This window comes from Sinohyriopsis cumingii, chromosome 12 (assembly GCF_028554795.1).
Source record: "Sinohyriopsis cumingii isolate HCF-2022 chromosome 12, ASM2855479v2, whole genome shotgun sequence".
Taxonomy (NCBI): domain Eukaryota; kingdom Metazoa; phylum Mollusca; class Bivalvia; order Unionida; family Unionidae; genus Sinohyriopsis; species Sinohyriopsis cumingii.
Window position 1 is genome coordinate 124,576,492 of NC_142972.1, and position 20,893 is coordinate 124,597,384.

General features: G+C 41.9%; 1 protein-coding gene across 3 annotated transcripts in view; it reads left to right on the forward strand.

Moving 5' to 3' along the window:
- The window catches only part of LOC149787395 (uncharacterized), a 40,877-nt gene that overhangs the window by 5,595 nt on the left and 14,389 nt on the right, over nucleotides 1-20,893 (forward strand). For 2 of the 3 annotated variants that reach the window (XM_089977986.1, XM_089977983.1), the window contains exon 2: nucleotides 593-677. The gene's annotated coding sequence lies outside the window, so the exon portion shown is untranslated. Of the gene's footprint in view, nucleotides 1-592; nucleotides 678-2,197; nucleotides 2,315-20,893 lie in introns of all 3 variants that reach the window. The other variant, XM_089977985.1, reaches the window with a different exon arrangement.

A 20,893-nucleotide genomic window follows, 5' to 3' on the forward strand; every position in this document is an offset into this window, starting at 1 on the left:
AGAATAAACAAACGCAATCTGTGTTGCCGTTTGTCTTCACTTACTTTGTTCTTGTGTTCATTTCATAATCACAAGGGAAAATAGTGCGTCTAGAATAATTTTCAATGCATTAGATTTATTGAACAGGCACCCATGCTTGTAGCTACTTGTTTATTTCCTGTTGCACATTCCTACAAAACAGCGACTTACTTTTCATCTGGTCAAACTCCAAACTTTACAAATTTTTTATATTTATTAACGCTTGCAAGAGAACCCATTCTCTCAGTAAATCATTGCCGCTAAATTTTCATCACTTTTTGTAACTTGAAAGCAGGATGATTAGAAATGTGCAGGATAAAGAAAAAAATGATGTGGATATTTGAATGACTCTAAATTTAGAACTTTGCAAAACTGAGCACGTCTTCTGGTTTAGAGGATAAACTCTGGATTAATATTGTAATTAGCGACAATCAGTTTGAAATTCTACCGACGATGTAACCTCAACCATAATCATGTGGCATTGTTTTTCCCTTTCATAGCCTTGTTACTTACCTTTCTTGTATTAAACGTTGTTTGGTATCATCAGAATCTAACAATGTTTTCTTTTTTCTAGATGATTTCAAAAGATCTACAACTATACCTTTCGAACCTCCAGCAAAAAGAGTTTCTGCGTTGGAGAGTTTTTGCTTCCTATAAAGGTAAAATCATTATCATCGTAACTGTATTTATTGTCGAATGGAGGAGATCTGAGACACCCTCTAGTTACTTTGTTATGTTGACACTCCATGGCTCCACCTCAGCATTAGCTAGTTTGGAGTTAGAGGTGACATCCCGTTTTTCTAAAGTTAATAGTTGGGTTTTGTGTTTTTCCCTGTCCTTCCTATCTCACGTTTTCTTGTGTATAAGAAAATAATAATGTATATTAAGTTTTGCATGTGAATTTTATCATGGTTGTTCTTCACTATGTTCGGTCATATTATACTAGTTTCTTTATCCATTGCATGCTTGGGTCAGGGCAGGTACTCTCTTCTCACAGCGGCCAGTGAATGGGTCGGTTTCTTTACCTTGACTCATGCCTGCTTGCTTGGGTTTGTTCTCCCCTCTCTTTGAGTATGGATCCAATGAGCCGGAATTCTTGCCCTTACCCCTATTATTTAGTACTATGTTTAAAGCAGTGATTTTCGCCAGACAGTTTGTTTTTCCTCATTTAGTGAGTTTGTGCTTGCAAATGTTGACTGTGCGCCTCTTTTCGCTATGAGGACCGGAACTGTCTAGATCAGATATATTGTTGTCATCTACCTATGTTTTTGATATTCATTTTGTATATGATTAAATTAAGTCATAAAAGGTCGGGATAATTATCTTTATGAAAGTATATTAGAAATTTGTAAATTTACACCAGACAGAAAACTTAGGCAATTTTGAAGAAAATTTTGGCAATTTTGAAAGTTATTCTTTATTAAAATAAATAAATAGGGAAATAAATAAATAAGGTGTGTAAATGTTGGTATCATTGGTTGGTGCGTGCATGTATGCCTTTTAAATTATGAGTTATGCTTATAAATTTTGAATTTTGATTACGAAGAAGGATTAGATGATTATGTATTGGTCTAAATAGGTTTTGTTGTATGAAACATAAATATGGGATGCTGATGTTATGGTAAATCTATTCATAGGAAATTATGTCTATGTGTCCTGTTAGAGTACATGTATGAAAAGCTTAGATGCACTTTTTCGTGAAAAGTATGTCATTTGTTTAAGAGGTTGTAAGCGCGGACGTGATTGAAAGCATTATCCCGCAGTGATTCCATGATATAGATGTACTAAAGGTTTTACATTAGTTCTAGTTTTTGTTTTAGAAAATTTTATTATGTATTTATGTATTACATATTGAAAATTCCTTGAAATTGGTGTATTTTTTTCATTTCCTTTCTTATTTGTTTTTTATACTCTCATGTTCTTGTACTAGTCTTTTTATTACTACCATGGCTGTTTCGTTATCTCGTACTTCCATTTCGTTGTACTGTTCTATATGTTTTATTGCTTTGCTTCTAGGGCTTGCTCTTTTTCTTTCGGTCTGCACTTTCTAGTCACCTACGTTGCCACACCTGTTACATTTCCTATGGTGTATACAACCTTTATGCCATATTATTATTTTTCAACCATGTATGTATGAGAACGCTGGTAATTTATTATGCATCTTCCTTTATATTTCCAGAGGTCTCACTCGTGTCTGCATACCATTCTATCCTTTGTATTTAGACAGTTTGCAATTTTTCCCTTTTGCACTTCGGCTCGAAACCCTGTTGCGTGACCTCCAAAGGAATCTCGTAAGGTATGTCCGTTATATGTACTTCAGTATCGTCGGATGTTATGTTATGTGCTTCCGTAAGAATGGTTTGGAATTCACTGTTCATTTTTGTCCCTTTTATATTTATTTTATTGGTTAGGAGAAGTTTGCTACTCCCTTTAGGATATAGAATATAAACTCCATTGCACAGGCTAAGTAGTTGAATGTCTTCTATTTTAGTTCTTTTATATGTCTTCTATTATTTCTTTAGCTTGGGGTTTATTTCCTCCAAAATGTACATCTTTTTCCACTCTGCCATCAAGAAAGGTTTTCCCTTTTCTTCTTTGATGAATATCTTGAAGTGGTTTTAAGCACAGACGTTTTGATGATTCAAGTTCTTGTGATATTTTGGAAATAATGTCTTCTTTCTCTTTTTCTTTATGGAAAGTATTCACAAAGTTATATATCCATTACGATTTGGTTATGTATTCATTAGGACTTTAATGTAATTCAGTCTCGTAGTTGTTTTGGCAGTAGAGTTAATTCTTGGCGTCCCTACTGCACTGGATTAGATTGTACTGTAGTTACTCTGATGTCCCTACTTTTAACAACAATAAATGAACATGACGTAAACATTAGTAAAGGTACTTACCGTACAGCAAAGGCTATTATATATACTTTTGTTAGTAATGAAACAATGTTCTGCTGTTCTGCAAAAGCTGACCAAAAGGTGTCGGCAAGGTAGAAGATCTAATGTAATCTAATCTCTAAAATCTTCATTTGAATAACCTGCTACATAGGTAGACGGCTAAATTTAAATGAATGGTGTAACTATTTTATGGTCCGCACTAAATGTAGTACTTAAAGTCATTTGAACAAAAGTATAAACATGATCTGATAATGTGGCGTTACTGTACAAATATTTACTTGTCATTTGTAGAAATAACTGGTAATTACGCTGGTTATCTCACTCAGTGTCTTTGTAACTAAACAGAATAATCAGATATGTTATGCTTCATGTTGAATGTAAAATGTGTTATGTGTAATATTTGAAATGTTTTTGTACTTGACTGAAATGGCATTCACTGACTAAATTAACAATAAAAATATCGATGTGAACGTTCAACAACTTACCTGTATTTCACTTGCAGTGTTCATAACTCAGTTGCATTATATGTAACTTGGCAAAATTCATTCGAAGAACACGTGTGATCAAATAGTAGAGCAAGAAAACCACTTATGCAAAATTCTTAGTTGCATACTTTGTTTCATGTCAATAATTGTGTATTATTTCAGTATTATAGCATCTTTTTGAAATAAAATGCCATCTATACATTGATCAAGATTAATATAATCTATCTTGGGGTTCGGACCGAAATAAGGGGTGATATTATTTGTTTAGCTATTCCGAGTTGGGAGGTGGACGGATGAATGAACCATTAGTTGGTAAGTGCAAGACTTTCTAATTGCAATTACATTATTATATTTGATCCAACTGGGGTGGATTGTGGCTGTTTGACAAAGTTGGAAGAAATCTGTTTGACATAACACATTGATGGGTTTTGCCGGCTTTACAGTTGTACTTGAGAGAGTTTGGTTTTGTGTGGCCAATGATGCGTATTGCCCATGTGTCTAGGACTGTATTAAACCAATTCGACTTGTGTGTGTTTGTGTGTGTCTGTGTGTCAAAATATTTTGTATGATGTTATCAAAATTGCAGATGCCTTAAGTTGCGAATTTCTTTTTATTATATGTTTATTTTTGTTGTTCGATTTTATAACAATTCCGCAAAAGATATAAAAAATTTCTTTTCAAAAATAGTTCCTACAGCGTATACACCATGACAGAGACGACATATCTTAGATAATCAGATTGAGATAAGAAACGAAACGTTAGCAGAAAAAGTTAGATGTCTCTGGAGCATGGGTGAGAAACAATATTTCCTCACTCTCTCTTCATTACGAACTTAGTAAATTAGTGTATATAAAACCAAAAATGTATGGCTTACTATGTTCCATTTGGTGATTCGTTTGATTTCTCTCCTTGTTAAAAGCAGGAACATTCTCCGCCTCTTCAACTTTCTTCATGATGCGAACGTAGTAGTTCGCTAAACTGGAAACGTAAAACTGGGTCCTTTGAAAAAGAAACTTCTTTCATGAGGATGGATGTGTTTATGACGATTTTTTCGTTTATGTGATACATATAATAGTAGTAAGGTGGGATACATTAGCGACAATGGGAATTAGCATTACAGAGACCCCTGGGTCAGATTAGCGACAATGGAAATTTAACATGGCGAAAAATCGTGGGTCAGATTAGCGACAAGGGAAATTAACATGGGGAATAAATCGTGGGTCACTCTAGCGACAAGGGGAATTTAACATGGAACTATAGTGTGGGTCTGTCTAGCGACAAGGGGAAATTAACATGGGGAATAGAGTTTGGGCTTTTGGGATTTTTTTTTTTTTTTTTAAATTTTTTTTTAAAAAGGGGTAGGCAATTGAAAGGCTATCTCTTTTCGAGAAATATGGCTGGCCCTGAAAAGGGCCTTTGGGTTTCTTCTTCTTCTTCTTCTTCTAACTCCTTAACTTCTTCCACCAAGTCCTCACTTTTTCCATTATTCCTTTCTTCTTCTTTTTCTCCTCTGGCATCCAGTCTGGATGGCCCAAGGCTCTAAACTTTTCCTGGACTTTGATCCAATTCTCATTCATCATCTCAAACTCTGTCTGTTTCTTTTTGCTTTCCACATCTTTTCTTTCTTCCCTCTATTTCACTTTAATCTTCTTTACTTCTTCCTCCATTACTTTTCTCATCAGATCTTCCCCTTTCTTCACCTTTTCCAATCCCCATTTTACATTTCTCCACTCTGTCCAGTACAATATTTTTTCTAGGAAGCACCGGACTTGGATGACATGATCCAGTGCTTCCTTCAAACTTCCCACTCTGAAGTAAGGTGGGTTAATGAAGCCTCTTGACTTACTGACTTCTTCTTCAATCATCACTGCTATGATATCTCTTGCTGTCTTTAGGCCTTGAACTTGACTCGTTACAAAGTCTTTCATATCTCCATGCCTCCATTCCTCTTCTATTCTTCCTAAAACATATTCTACATCCATTATCCAGAAATAGATGTCTCTCAATAAATTAAATAGAACTGATACTTGAGTCATTTTTGTCTCAGTTATTCCTTAGAATGGTTCCAACATCAAACTTTGTGGGTTCTTATAGTGAAAGCGCGGACGTGATGGAAAACATCCCCTAAAAAACATAAAATTGATCTTACCTAGATCATGACCAAACAACACGCGGACGTGAAGGAAAACATCCCCCTACTTTCTCATTTCATATAATAAAACCAAAACTATACTCTCCACATACGCTAAGAAACAATAAACAAACCCATAATCTACTATTTACACAAACTTACGTGAGCAGTTACAAACACAAACACAAACACAAACACACAAAATAAACAATAAAGAAACCCATAATCTACTATTCACACAACCATACCTTAGCTCTTACAAACACCATCACACAAACACATACCCTCACATTTTTTTCAAAAAGAGTTAGTGTTTATATTCACACTACTCTACCTACACACATTGGCAAATCGATCGTTATTTCTTTTCTAGAGTATTGGGTAGCCCTGAAAAGGGCTATTTTTTTTTGGAACTTCATGGACACCTGGTTAATGGTGACACCTTCCAGGCCTGGCGCCACGTACACATCTTGTCCCCCAGTTACTTTTTACCTTTTTGGGGGAGAGAGCAGAGGCAGGATATGTGGCTTCAGAATCCCAATTTTCGGTTTCTGGGATTCTGAAATTTTTTCTTCTTCTCTCCTTTTCCTCCTCCTCTTCTTTGTATCTTCTCTCCTCCTCTTTGTATCTTCTTTCCTCTTCTTCTTTATATCTTCTCTCCTCCTCTTCTTTATTTCTTCTTTCCTCCTCCTCTCTCATCCTTCCGTCTTCCACAATGGCTTCCGCGGCCAGTTCATTCAACAGGCGCCTGGCATATTCCAGATGCACATGAAGTTCCAACAGTTTAGACAGTCTCGTGTTCATTTTTGGTGTTGATCAATCAACAAGGGTAACTAGACTGCCCAGCGAGTTTCAATTTATAGTGAAAGCGCGGACGTGAAGGAAAACATCCCCCCTAAAAAACATAAAATTGATCTTACCTAGATCATGACCAAAAGAAACAACGCGCGGACCTAAAAGAAACACTCACTCACTTTTTTATGCTACCCATCACTATTTTAAAATTTTTTATAAATCACTTCAATAGACTATCCACATACGCAAAGCAATCCAGTCTAACTCCAAATATACACCTCAAACACCAAAAAAAGACATCATTTTAATCTACTATCCATACCAACTTACTTAAGCACTTACAAACACAAACACACAAACACATACCCTCACATTTTTAAAAAAAGAGTTAGTGTTTATTTTCACACTACTCTACCTACACACATTGGCAAATCGATCGTTATTTCTTTTCTAGAGTATTGGGGTAGCCCTAAAAAGGGCTGTTTTTGTTTTGTTTGCTATGGCATTCTTTTTTAGTTTCTAAGAATGCGATGTCCTCTGAGGATAGACTTTCTGGCGATAGGTCTGCTTCTTCGAAAAGAGAAGAAGAACTCTTTGGTGTCGATACGACAATCGACAAAGCCTCTGTCAGCTTCAGGTTGCTGCTGCTGTTGTTGTTGTTGCTGCTGTTGCTGCTGTCTCTGAAGTCTGTACTTCTCTGTCCATTCTTCTTTTTCCCTGTTCATTTCTTCTCTGAAGAGCTCTTCTATCAGGTCTTCAGTGATTTTTAACATTCTCACATTCTCTATTTCTTCTGGCTTCGGTATCAGACTGTGTCTGACCCTATGCAAACTCACGTAGGCTTCATTGAGCTTAGCTAGTTTGGAGCACATCTTCGTAGGAGGATGAGTCGACAATGGATGGTTAGACTGGAAACAACCCCGGTTCTTAAAGTCAAAACGCGGACGTGAAGGAAAACATCCCCCACACGGTTTTTGAGTCGCAACGTTTAGTGAGTGTCATAAGAGGGATAGTAAGAAATGAAAGAGCATCAATCCAACATTCTTATAGCTAAACAAAAGACAAAGGCATTTTTTTCAAAACACAACATTTTTTATTCAAAAATCACTTAACACTAAACAACAACAACTCTAACATTTTTTAACAATAATCCAACACTAAAAGTTTCTCCACTAGGTAAAGAGGGATAACAGTCTTCCATGGTTTCTAGTAATCTAGGATGACTTCTCTCAAACTGTTGATTTCTATGGTATTATCGAATTCTGTATACAGGATGACGTTCACCGTTTCATCAGGGTCTCGGTCTTTAAACTGAATTTCCACACGAATCTGGCCGGATTTTATAGGGTGGAAATGTCCCTCGTCGCTGCCTTGGTCTGGAGTGAAATCAAAAGCCCACAAAGCGTAGCCTCCTGCATAATCCTCGTACGTAATACCGTGACTGGTATTGGTTCCTAACTGTCCGGTGGCTTCGTACAGGGACAAGTACGATCTCAAGTAATTCTTCTTGGTAAAGTCAGGTTCGAAAGGTCGGGTACACAAGGTCTTGCCATCGCGACTGACTTCGATTCTGGACACACCAAAGTGTTGAAAGTAGAAAGGATTTTTTTCGGCAGCTCCGTTGAAGCTGTATTCTGGACGATACCAACGATCAAACGTTTGGGTAACTGTCCTTGGAACAGATGATCTTCGATCATGGATCGCTGTCCCTTGGGAATGGTGAAGGTTTTCACTTCCACGCGTCGTATGGGATACTTGGCGGTCGTTCTGCTCAACGTCTGACTGATGTCGTTTCCCACTTTAGGTAACACTTCCACACGGCGTATGTAGAGTCTGGCTTCTTGGATTTTGGTTTTGTAACCGTTACTATCAGCCAATAAATGGAAAGCGGTACTGCTACGATTCAGTCTCAGGCGGACATCCACCCCGTTCAGCAAATACTTTTCTTGCAACCACATGTCCAAATGCAAACGATCCATCAGTTCTAAACTTGTGTCGGCTCCCGTGATTCTCTTTCTTCGTTCTAGAAATCCATCATTGTTGTCTTTCTTTTCATCAGTTTCCAATATTTCAAACTTGGTAGGTTCGTCAGCTTCCCATACCACACAGGCATTGAGATGAGTGTTCTTGGCATCTATTCCGTACGTCAAGAGATTTTCCAGGTAGGCACGATAAGGGTAAGTATCCATGCTGCTACTGACCAGTTTGTTATTCAAGTACAAGTCCACTCCACTGAACAAGGAATGCATGAAATTGTTGACGGGAGCTACTGCTTCATCGTCTATAGCACCTCCAGTCTTATCTAGAATTTTGACTTTCAGGTACAAGTAACTGCTATTCAGATCGATGTAATCTTCGGGCTGTCCTTTGATTTCAAACTCGATGGGAGCGGAATCGGTCAGTGAGGAGACGGGGTGAAATTCCACCCACTGGGATTCTTGCATCGTCATCATCGTGGGGGGCATGGCAAACAGGTCCAGTTCCGTCTTGGAACAAGCGCAAGATTCTCGGTGCATCATTTTTTTTGGTCTCTTTTCTCAATAATCGAAAACGTCTAAGTCTCGAACGGTTCTTCTTTTCTTGGCCTTTCTCGCTTGAAGTCTGGTGAAAGGGTGTTTTCTTCGTCGTCTCTTTCTGCCTTGTCCTTGCTGAATGCCTGACTCGGTAGCGTGCAGGGCATTTATAGGTGTCTCTCGTTGGCCTAAAATGTCTTTGCCCGTTTGCAGCAAGACATTTTTGCCTACCCTCATGAAGGCTTCTTTAGGGTTTTGTTTGTCGATGATGACATTTTGGAGAAATTCTTTGCCTTGCGTCAGTGCCGCATCTTTCAAGGCGTGCAATCCGCGTGTCACCATCGGTTTCAACACCGGGGCCACCGAACGAAAGGCCGATTTTAACATGTCTCCTAAGCCGTGTCCTCGCTGTCGAGCAACCCCTCGGTACACTGGATACATGACTTACTTACGAGTCGTGAGAGAACCGTTTTCGAAAATGGAGTTTCACCGTGACTTTTCCTTTGGTGAATGGAATATTTTGTCCCATATCTCCTTTTATAGCAATGTTGACCGTGTCCAAATACGACTTACTGACAGGCAAATAGTGAGGATGGACAAATTCGCGGCGGACGTGGTAAGTGTTTCCACCTTCCTCGTCAGCGCCCGTGGCAGAATCCACTTTGAAAGGAATGACACCCAGTAACGGTACGGAGGTGTGTCCCACCACGTTGTACTCCACCACATCGGAATACACAAACATCAAATTCAGTCCTTGGTTCAGTTCTACCGGGGCACGAAATAACTTGCTAAAAGACTCGTTGTCGTAAACGATTGATAATTCGTTTTTCTTGAGCATGGCCTTTCTCATGTCCATGTCTCCGCCCAACATGTCAAACAATTCAGGACAAAATAAAATGGACATGATTTTACTTCGTTCAAATTTCATCAAGAAGCGACGAGCTGCTTTGTGGTACTCCATGGTGACACTTTTGTTGACATGCTCCAAAGCTTTCAGAAACACGACATTAAACCTGGAGGCTATGGTGCTGACCAAATGTTGACCACTAAAATAATAGCCTGGGGGAATGAACAAGTGATAGGTGGTGTACTTTTGTGTACGGGTTTTCTTGTCATATTTGACATTGCTATCCATCCACTGTTGCATTTGCTCGTCGTGAACTTCCACATCAAAAAAATTTTGATTGGGAAGGACATTGAGGACTTGGGTCGGGTGAATGATTTCTACTAAAGCCACTTCCCAATGGGCTTCGTGATCTAACTGGATGGCCTGAGGTAATTTGGCCGTGTAACAGCACAACGTGTTCTTGGGAAACACCTCCATGGAACTGTCACTGGGTAAAGTTAAGTAAAATTGGCTTTGGTGACTCATAATTCCAGAGTTCTGTCGCTGTCCGAGGGGTTAGTGGACGTCAGAGGCGTGTCTCCGTCTAAAATGGGGTTCTGGTTGTGGTTGAAGTGGTGACTGGCACTGGCACTGGACACAAGGTTCCCGGGGTTCCAGTTCGAGGTGAATTTCAGGGAGGGATTAGGAAGCAGGTAACCGATGCAACTGCTCAATAAAATGGTCCACAATTGTTTGTCTCCTTGTTGCAAACTCAAATTGGCGATGACTGCCCCGATGACACAATACACCACGAAGATTTGGCAGAAAAAGACGATTTGCGTTTTAGGCACACGTTCTCCACACCACACCCACAAGGGTTGTTTTTGTAAATCTTGCACAGAAGAACTAGGTGAAGGAGGAGTGGTCGACGTAGCTGCGTCTGTGTGAAAAGGCATGATGGTCACTTCTTTTTATAGTCGATGACTTGCGAAGCGTCGATCCAAGAATCAAAACTGGGTGGATATCCTTTCCAACGTACTTTGACTTCTTTGACACGTCGTTTGCCCACTTTACGGGTTCTGCGTTCGAGAATGCTTTCGATGTCGTACGCGTCGTCTTCTTTTTTGGTGACACGTTGTAACTCGGGCAAATAAAACGTTCCTTTGAGCACTTCTCCGTTCATGTCTTCCAATTTATAGACGGCAGGATGACGGCCATGCACTCTTCCAGTGACGCGAAACAATTCGGTCGTCCAGTTAGGTAAGTAACCTTTGTCGAAAGTGCGTTTGGTTTTGCCAATGCGCACCCAATCTCCTACGGCCAGCATTCCACTTTTCTTGGGGACAGCCCTCGTCGGGGACGTACCAAACAGGCGCTCAAACACCAACACTTCGTTCTCGGGAGTCACGTCTTGCGGGGCACGTCCGATGCTTCGATGGTAAGATTGGTTGTACGCTTGCACCAGGTGCGGTAAGATGTCGATGTACTTCAGAGTGTGGTGATGCGTAAAATATTTCCACATGCGTTCTTTCAAAGTGCGTTGAAAACGTTCCACGATGCTGGCTTTGGTTTCGGGATTCTCGGTGGTAAAAAAATGAATCGGCTTGCCATTGATGATCGATGCCTTCCACTCGGGTGCGACTTCTGGCAAACTTGCGTCGAATGGGTTTGTGTAAAGTGTAGGTAGCTTGTTCTTGTAACCATCGTTGCACTTGAGGTAAACGGAGACTTTTCAGTCGCGTTTTGGCAGCACGATACAATTTTTGAACTCCTGCGTAACCTGCAGGATGGGAGGGATCGTAGTACATGCTGGCTAAGACTTTTTCCATTTTTTGTGTTGGTTGGTGTGTTAATAAGGCACCCACTCTTGGAGGATGCTACTCTTTTTCTCTTGGGGTATTTTCTTGGATTGCAATACTTTGCGTGTGCGACCGGCAATAGGTGTTGAAGAGGAGGAGGATGTCTGAGCGGGGGATATCGGTTCTTGTTTCACTTCTGTCTTCACTTCTGTCTTCACTTTCTTTTTCTCTTGTGATGAAGAAGGGGTGGCCATAATCTTTTTAATCCATCCAATTCTGTAGGTAGGTGGTGTTGTTAACTTGCGTACTTTTTCTGGTGGAGTTTGAAACCCTTCTTCTTCTTCTTCTTTTCCTTTTTCTGTCTTGGTCACTGGTACTGGTACTGGTACTGGTGATGGTGCTGGACTTTTCATCAAGGTCTTAAAATCTTTCAGAGTGGCTAGAGCTGTTTCGTCTAAAGCTTTCTGGTGAAAGAGTTGCAGTCGTTGCAAGAGTTGACCGTACTTTTGCGATTTTTCTGTTTCGGACAAATCTTGGCGATCCATCAAGGACTGCAATTCGTGTCGTAACTGGGACATCTCGCTCAAATTGGGATTGGGAGGTAAATGCGGGGTGTGTTGTTCTTGCCACCGATGGTATTCCATCCATCGTTTGTAAGGCACTAAAGCTAGTTTTCGTCCTTCCATGGGGTTGTCAGGGGTCGATTCTGAGATCTTGGAACTTCCGAGGCCTTTTTATCTTGCTCCCACCAGTCCTCCCAACATGGTTCCCAAGACTCCTTTCAGTATGGGGCCTTACAAGAGAGGTAAAATACCTCCACGTTGCACTAACATCTTCTTTTTTTGACGAATGGGAATTTTCTTTTGAACCATTTGGCGAAGAACGTGACGATGTTTGCCTAAGCATTGTTTCTGGCGTTTGGACAAAGGGATCGTGCCTTTCAAAACGTTCAAACAACATTCGCACACGGTATCGATGACCTCTTTGGAGGCCGTTTGAATGAGTTTTTTTCGTAGGGGTGGAGAAGCTTTGGACAGGACAGATAACATGTCCCCATGTTTGGCTAAACGTGGTGGCAGTCCTTTCCTTTTCTTTCCTTGGGGTTTTCTGGAGGGTGACATCTTTGAGTCTTCAGGAGCACCAAAAAACACTGATACCCCGACTTGGTCACAGGCCTTTTTTATACTGGAACGCGTCGTCACTGATTGTCTTGACGTCGTATTAGTTTGAGGACAGGCATGACACGTCGTGCAGGGGTACGTAACGGACTAAATCGAGCCAGTTCTTGCTTGGACAAATCCAGTAAACTTTGTAACATGCCCGATCTTTCTTGAACTTTGATTTTGGGAGAAGGTACTTTGTGAGAAGCAGCCACTGCCACTAAAATGGAAAGTCCTGCCACTGGGGAAGTTCTTTTGGGGGTCATCAACGGAGAAGTTCTTGGTGTGATCAACGTCTCCAAGTACTCTTCAGTTCTGGGTGTCATTAACGGAGAAGTGGACAAACGTGAGGCTGCCGGAGACGCAGTCACCTTCGTTGCAGGTCGTGGTTTGCGAGTGTAAGGTTGCTTCCTGGCCGAAGTGCCTCTCTTGCGACTAGTTTTCTGTGGACTTTTCTTTTTCTGGGGACTTTTTCTCTGTTTCTTTTTTTGGGGGCTTCTTTTCTTTTTCAGGGGTGGTGGTGTCTGGTCAGAGGAGGGTCCTGCCACTGGAGAAGTTCTCCTTGGGGACCTGGTCTTTTTCTTCTTGGGGCTTCGTTGGACTTTTGTCTTGGGTATAACTTTGGGGGCATTAGGATCCCATCTTAAGAGTGAGCGAATGATGACCCCTCCTGGAGTACCGCTCCCTCCAGGTTTCAAAATGATTTGTTTTTTTGTTTGAGTGTCGATGCGGGGATGGGCCAGTTGGACCAAAGCGACTTTGTTTCGATCAAAAAAGCGTTTGGTTTGATGAGGAATCTGAATGATTCCTTGGAGTAATTGACGTGCCGTCACCGTGAACCATCGTAAGACTTCTTTGAGACTAGCTTCTAAGACACGAGCTCGTGTTTGTGGATCTTTTTCTCGACTGATGCCATACAAGGCACGAATCAATTTGACGGGAAGATGCGACTGAAGGGACGTCGTGTTCGCACTGAGAGTGAGACAGACGAAAAAGGGTCTGAGGTTTTTATAGATTTTTTTATGTGGAGTGAAATGGAGTCGAGGACGGAGACGTGTACAGGACAGGCCCTCCGTCTTGGCACCAGTGGTGAAACAAGTGGGTACGAAATCGCAAATCCTCGGGAGTCGTAGGTTTCAAATCGACGAGTAAATAGGCGTGTGGAGTTTGAGTGGCATCGTCGTACGCCTGAGTCAGCCAAGGCGTTCCTAACTGTTTGGCTAAGACTTGCACTTGCGATTTATCTCGAGGGCTTTTAAACAAGACCACGTAATGCGCATTGAGACTGATGGTGCGATGGGCTTTACTTTATTGAAACAAATTTTGGGTGATGTAAACGACACTGGCATTACGATGATGCCCTTTGCGCGTAAACCACAGTTTAATTTCTTCTTCGACTTCTCCTAACATGTCAAAATTGACCAAATGGGTTTGACGGGAGTCAGAGACGATGCCGTCGTCTTCTTTAGGAATGCCTTCCACAAACACGATGGAATCGCCTTGACTTTCTCGCAAGAGGCTGTACGCCGATTGCCACTCTTTGTAACACCACACGATTCGTTGAGGGGGTCGATCGATCAAATGATGTTTATGTTCGATGAAACGTTTGACGAATTCGGTTTTGCCTGAACCGCTAGGTCCAGCAATGAGCATGTTAAAGGGATGTCGAAGATACAAAGCCTCCCAACTGGCACGATCTAAGTGTTCGTCGATGACTTTGACAGTAGAGGAAGAGGGAACAGAGACAGCAGAGGTAGCCATAGTGTGAGAAATGTCACTTGTGACACGAAAACAAACAAGACAAGAGTTTATATACTTTTTTTCAGAACACGTTTATTGAATGTTTTTTTTCAAACATGAATACGAAAGACAAAAATACATAAAACCCAAAGGCTTAAGTACAAGAATAAAAGGCACATGATAACCATGAACGTGGAATAAACACAAGTGTCTGTACAACATGTTTTGGGTAAAGTTCTAACCAGTTCTATAGTAGGGGGTAAGGTCACACAAGTGTCCTCCCGAAAGGGTCTTTCAGGCCTGTCCACGACAGTCCCGTCCTGGGTGACGGGTTCTTCTGGCACCGTCACTAACACGGGTTGAAAAGTAACTTTTTTCCTTGAATAACTCTCGTGCATACTGGGCCACCTCTTGGGTCCAAGCCAAACCAATCTGGTTTCTTCTTCGTCAACGACATGGTAAGTTACTTCAATGAACAATGAACCATCGATCTTGCCTAGGGTTCCTTTTTATATACAGACCAATACCGACGTGACCGTACGGCAACGTAAAGTGATTGGTAAGTCGCACTCGCTTCTGGTATACAATTTGATGACTTTTGCCAAGGGTCGACTGACGATGTGGTGAGTGGGTAAATGTACAATCTTGTTCGGTTGATAGGTGGTCACTTTAAAGTTTCCATCCTCTCCCGATTGCAAGGCTTCTTTCAATATCCCAAAGTTGACCACTCGACTGGTACGATGATTCAGAGTCAGTCCTTTCACTTTGCACGTCGTGTGCACTTCTCCTTGTTTGTCCCGGTATTCGTAGCCGTAATGTTTGGGGCCGCCACTGACGAAACTTAGAATCTTGTCGTCGGGATGCTCGTCTGTCCAGGCTCCTAAACGGTCTCCTTCGATGTCAGGGTGATGTTGAATCGGGTGATGGATGTAAATGCAACTGTCCGTGTCAAAGTACAGGACGCGTTCTTCTAACAGTTCTAAAGCTTCGTACAATTTTAAGCGAGCATGAGCTGTCACGTAAGCCGCAATGATGACATTTCCAAAAGGGTCGTCTTGTGCAAAGTCCAGATCTTCTTCGTAATTGACCAAGATCAAATCCTCTCCAACGACGTCCACGTGTTTCATGTATTTGGTTTTGTCGTGAATCATCTGAAAGTAGCGGGAAGGTTCTGTCAAATATTCCGTCTTGGGTAAACACGGTCGTTGTGCCATTTTACCCCACAAGCAATTTAACATCACTTTGGCAAACGATCGCCTGCCTTCGCTTTTTTCGATGTGGTCTAAAGAGATGCCTTCTTGTTCGTAGTATTTCTCTTTGAATTGTATTTGGTCTTCGGGAGTGTGACACCAGGAAGGATAGCCGCTGGCTTCTTGTTTCAGTTTCAAAAAGGCATCCACGTAGTCGGCGAAAATGCCTTTCTGAGTAGGGTCACCCTTGTGGTACTGTTGTGTCTTCGGAAAGTGGCAAATTTCGTACACTTCTAACAGTTGGTATCCCATGTCCAGAGCTTTGAACAATTCCACGCTGACCCAGGTTCCCGTCAAGGCCCGTTCTTCCTGGCTGTGATGGCAAGGTTGGTCCTGGTTGCACGTTTCGGCACAAGTACGGCACAAGGGAAACATCAGTTTGCCTTGACAATGGTGAGGTAAGACGGGATGGTATAGGTTCGTGGGAGGCAAAACTTTACACTTGATCAAGCCTTCGTATTGTCGAATGTTTTTCAGGTCGATGTGTTCCGTCAGCAATTGCGGGTGCCCTACAGGAAAGCGACAATATTTGCACACGTCGGGATACAGCGAACACACGTCCAAGTATTTGATTTCTTCTCCTTTCTCTTCGTCGGCTTGGTACAGCAAACAGGTGGCATTGGTCCTTCCTCCGTACAAACTATCCCTCGGGTTCAGGGGGTCCATGAACTGGTAACTTTCCACGAGGCGTTTAAACTCGGGATCGGTTTTCAAACGGTGATCGTACTAGTGTTTCCACATTTCCACCACTTGGTATCCTTGCTGTTCTAACTTTAGGCGTCGCTGACAAGTGTCCTGGTACAAGTCTTCCATGGTTCGTTGCAAAAACTGATTTTTAGTGTCACGGTCAGGGTAACAGACGGGACATCCATGAAATAAGCAACCGTTAAACTCGTACACGATCTTGGGGTTTTCTAAGTCCCAGCCATCGACCGAATACGTTCCGATGGTCTTTTCGCCTCCTCCGTTGCGGGCATGCTGAATCCATTTGTCTTCCTTGTCGCACAAGTAATGTAACCAGCGTAGGGCTTTGACCGAGTATTGACGTTTGACAAAGTGGGTCGTTTGAGGACTGATGACAGCCACGGTGTTTTCAGGCATGAATCGTTGGCGGTACACTAAGGAACATGCTTTGGCAATGATGCAAGCTTCTTTTAAAGGATCGACCCCTCCGTGTTCCATGAACAGTTCTCGAAATTTTCCACAGCAACGTCGTAAAATGTCCACGTCGGAACGACAATACTTTAGCATTTCTTCCTGAAAGTCGAAGGGGTCAGAGGCATGAGCCTGGTACCAAGCGTAGAAAGCTTCTCGTTGTTCGGTACGCATGTTGTCGGGGTCGTAATAGTGAGCCTCAGGCAAATGGGGTAGAACGGCATGTTGATTGGCTTCCGTATTGAAAAAGTGTGGAAAGTACCCTTTAGCCATTTCTGTCATTCCAAACGTTTTAGGCATTCGGCTCAAAGGCATGGCCAAGTAACTCATCGAATCTTTAAACTGCACTTGTCCCACTTGCATGAAAATGATTTTGGCTCCGTTCAAAGTGACTTTAGGACGTTCGGTGCCTTGTTCCGTATAGTACCTCAAAAGAAACTGTCCATCGTATCCGGAGAAATTGTGAGCCATCACTGTGGCATGACGATGACAATCTCCGTAACGTTCGATGTCCTCTTGGCTCCACGTCTTGTCGATGGGGTCTGAGACCCATTGGGCAAAATCGGCTAACGTGTTCGGTCCCCGAAAGATTTTTTCACGTCCTCCAGGAATCTTGCTGCAGTGAGAGCAATGACTGAAGATAGGTTCTTGAATGCACTTCTCGCACGCTCGATGAGCCACGCAGAAATTAGGAATGTGAATGCCGGTCTCTTGCATGCATTCGAAATCGAAAAAGATGAAATTGCCTTTCTTCTTGTGACCGTCCTCTTTCTCTGGTGGGGTTGGTATTTTTGCACGTAACATTGGTGTTCCAAGTCCACGATGTGGTGACAAATGTGACATTTTTTCTTTCCTCGACATACGTGTGCCTTGGCATTATTGGTAAGTATGCCTTGTCCACAGGTAGGGCACAATCTCAGGAGTTGACAAGCACATTTCTTCTGTGAACCTTGTGTTTTCAAATGTTGTTGGTAACAGGTAGGACTGACAAACGTGCGCAAACAAGTCGAACAAGGCACTGGTCCTTCGCTCAGACAGGGTGGAGAGGCCAAACATCCTGGGCATTTCATTCCACAATGCTTGTGTTGCTCTCGATTGTTATAACCATAGTCACATTTCTCACAATAATAACCGTATCCCAGGAATCCAGTGATACTGGTAATGGTATCGAAATATTCATCGTGATGATAAAGGTGAATGTATTTTCCGTCCTTAAAATCTTGGCCTCGAAACAACAGAGTTCCACGCATATCTTGAGGGTGCACTTTCAAGGTGTATCGTGGAGCTAGGGCATCTTGCAATTTTTGCATCTCAGGAATGCCACAGGGTGTGTTTTTGGACAGTCCGGCTTGTTGTAACAGGAGTTCTGCTTCGTTTCATTGTTTGGCTCGATCGCATCGTTGAATAGTTTACCAGGTTCTTTTCCATTCTACCGTGTCGTTCTTGTTGGCATAGGTTCGTCCCACCACGATGGCACGGGCTAAACACATCTGGTCTTGAGGGTTGTTAATTCGGACGAGACTCTTTTTGGTGTTGCGAAGGTCGTCCACCAATAACATCTTTTTGCATCCAGTTCCTTGAGGAGGAGAGACGTGGGCCATTTTCAGTGTGGCTTTACCATCGGTGATGTCAAACTGGTCATTAGATTGTTGCACCTGTTGTATCTTGTCCATGACTTTGGAAGGGGTCAGTTCTGCGGGTCTGCTAAACTCGATCCAAACAGGGGACTTCAAACCATCGTGTTGTATGGATAGTGTCAAGCGATCGTCTTCTTTGGCTTGACATTGTCGCTTGAGTGCGGTGAGCAAAGAATCCCACATCTCGGTGATAAACCCTTCTGCTTTCTCCAAGGGTACGTCGGACTTGAAATCTTTAAACTTCACCGTGTAGGTGTAAGCCGTGGTTCTAAATTTTCTAGAGGAGCGCTTTTCCGTCTCTCGAATGGAATAGTACTTTTCAGGGTTGACTAAGGGTGGTGAACTTGGTTTAGAGGTTTCAAATTCTGGTTCACTCATGTCCTCTTCAAAATCACTGGCATGAATTTGTGCCAAGATTTCAGCCCTGGTACGAGGCGATAGGTCACGTTTCTGCCTCTTACTTTCTTCTTCTTCTTTCTTCTCGAATGAATGGGATCGTTTCATCTTGAGTGCAAAACGTCAAATGACTCAAATTTAAACACCATAGACTAATTTATAGTCATGGCAAACCAGCGTATATAAAAAGGGTGTGTGTCTTGTCCTTTCACTATTCATTTCACTCTCAAGCCGAGCACAACGATGGAAGAGACTACCCAGATGGAACATTTCGTCAGAGCTTTGCGAGGGGTCATTAGAAAATTCTCTTCAGACCAGCCGACGGACTACTCTCCTTCCTTTCGAGATAAAAGTCAAGATACTTGCTATATCTGTCAGAAGAAAGGGCATTGGTCTTCAGAGTGTCCAGACCGTCAAAAAAGAAAAAAAAACAGGGACTAAAAAAGACAAAAGTCAAGATGCCTGTTATTATTGTAAAGAAAAAGGAAATTGGTCTCCAGATTGCCCAAAAAAGAAACAAGAGGAGTCAGAAGAAAAGAAGGATTCTTCAGAAGAAGAGAGGGATTCTTCGGAAGAAGAGAGGGATTCTTCGAAAGAAGAGAGGGATTCTTCAGAGGAAGAAGAGGAAGAAAGAAGACAATTCTATTTAAAAGGAGCAAAGAAACAGGAGAAGAAAAGAAGAAGGGAAGAAAATGAGGAAAAAAACGGTGAAGAAATTCAAAAAACAGAGAGACTAAACAAGGAGAAAGAAGAAGTCAATGAACTTTTAATTAAAGTGTTCTGTGGTGAATTGTGAATTGGATTGTAAAAAATGGATAAAAGAATACATGAATGATATAAGGTAAGTGTCTTTGAGTTTTGATTTTAAAATAAGAAGCTACACTCACGCACTCATACACAGACACGTACTATAAGGGTAAAATGGGTTGTTTATTTGTTGTTTTTTTTTTGAGTTATTGGCAATTGAAATTGTATTTCTTTTCGAGAAATGTGAGTGGCCCTGAAAAGGGCCTTTTTATTTTGGTGTAGGGGTGAGTTTAACCAATCAACTTTAACTGCCTTAAGCCTTTGCCACGGCCAAGGCCTACTTCTGATGATTATGTTGAAATCACTAAGGGTGGTACGATAGGCTTAGTCACAGGGTTGGCGTGTTTAGCTCGGGAAGGTCGTATTCTCTTCGGTTGTGATAAAGAAGTCTGATACATTTGTTTCAGACTTCTTAACTCCGCTAAAATGTCCAACAGTACCGTAGCCGTTTGATTTTCACCCTCTTGTTTCTTTGCTGCTACTTCTTCTTGTTGTTGTTTTTTTCTTACCTCTTCTTGTTGCTGTTGCTGTTGCTGTAGGAGAAAAGCTTGTTCCGCTTCCTTTTGTCGTTGCATAAATTTCTCCAATTCTTCTTTCTGTCTCTGTCTAAAATTCTCCACTTGCGGTAATGAAGAAGGTAACGAAGGTTCCGGAACAAATTCTTGCGAGGTAAGAAAATCCACAAAATCCCAATGTACCTCTTCTGAAAGTAAGTCCGGGTTCCCTTGGGCAGTCTCCCCTGCTGGTGCACCCCAATGGATCGTTTTCTGAGTTTCCGTCATGTTGAATCACTGTCGCATAGATTGACTGCACACAAGCGCTAACGAATCTATATAGACCACGTGACGTCACAGACTGCTCTCTTCGGATTGGATGCGAGCTGACTGAATTTTGTAACGCGTGTTCGGATTGGTGAATGAATTCAATCCGTTTCAATCCTTCCTGCACCTATAAATAAGCGCAGTTCACTGCATTGATTCACCTATTCTCGTCGCTTCAGGATGTGGACCACAGTTGAGTCATCCACCCTTGTGTCTTCCATGATGTTTAGGACGGACATGCTCATGTATGTCAGGTCCAAGTGGACTGTTGTTGATAGGACAGATACTAGTCAATGGATGAGGAGAGTTTACATAGAAAGACAAGGATGTCTCAAGAGGGTACTTGTGTATGGACCGGCAGTTAGAAGGAGTGTAAGAAGAAGAAGAAGAAGATGTGACAGATGCCATCTATGTTAATATTAATATTAATATAAACCCAAAGGCCCTTTTCAGGGCCAGC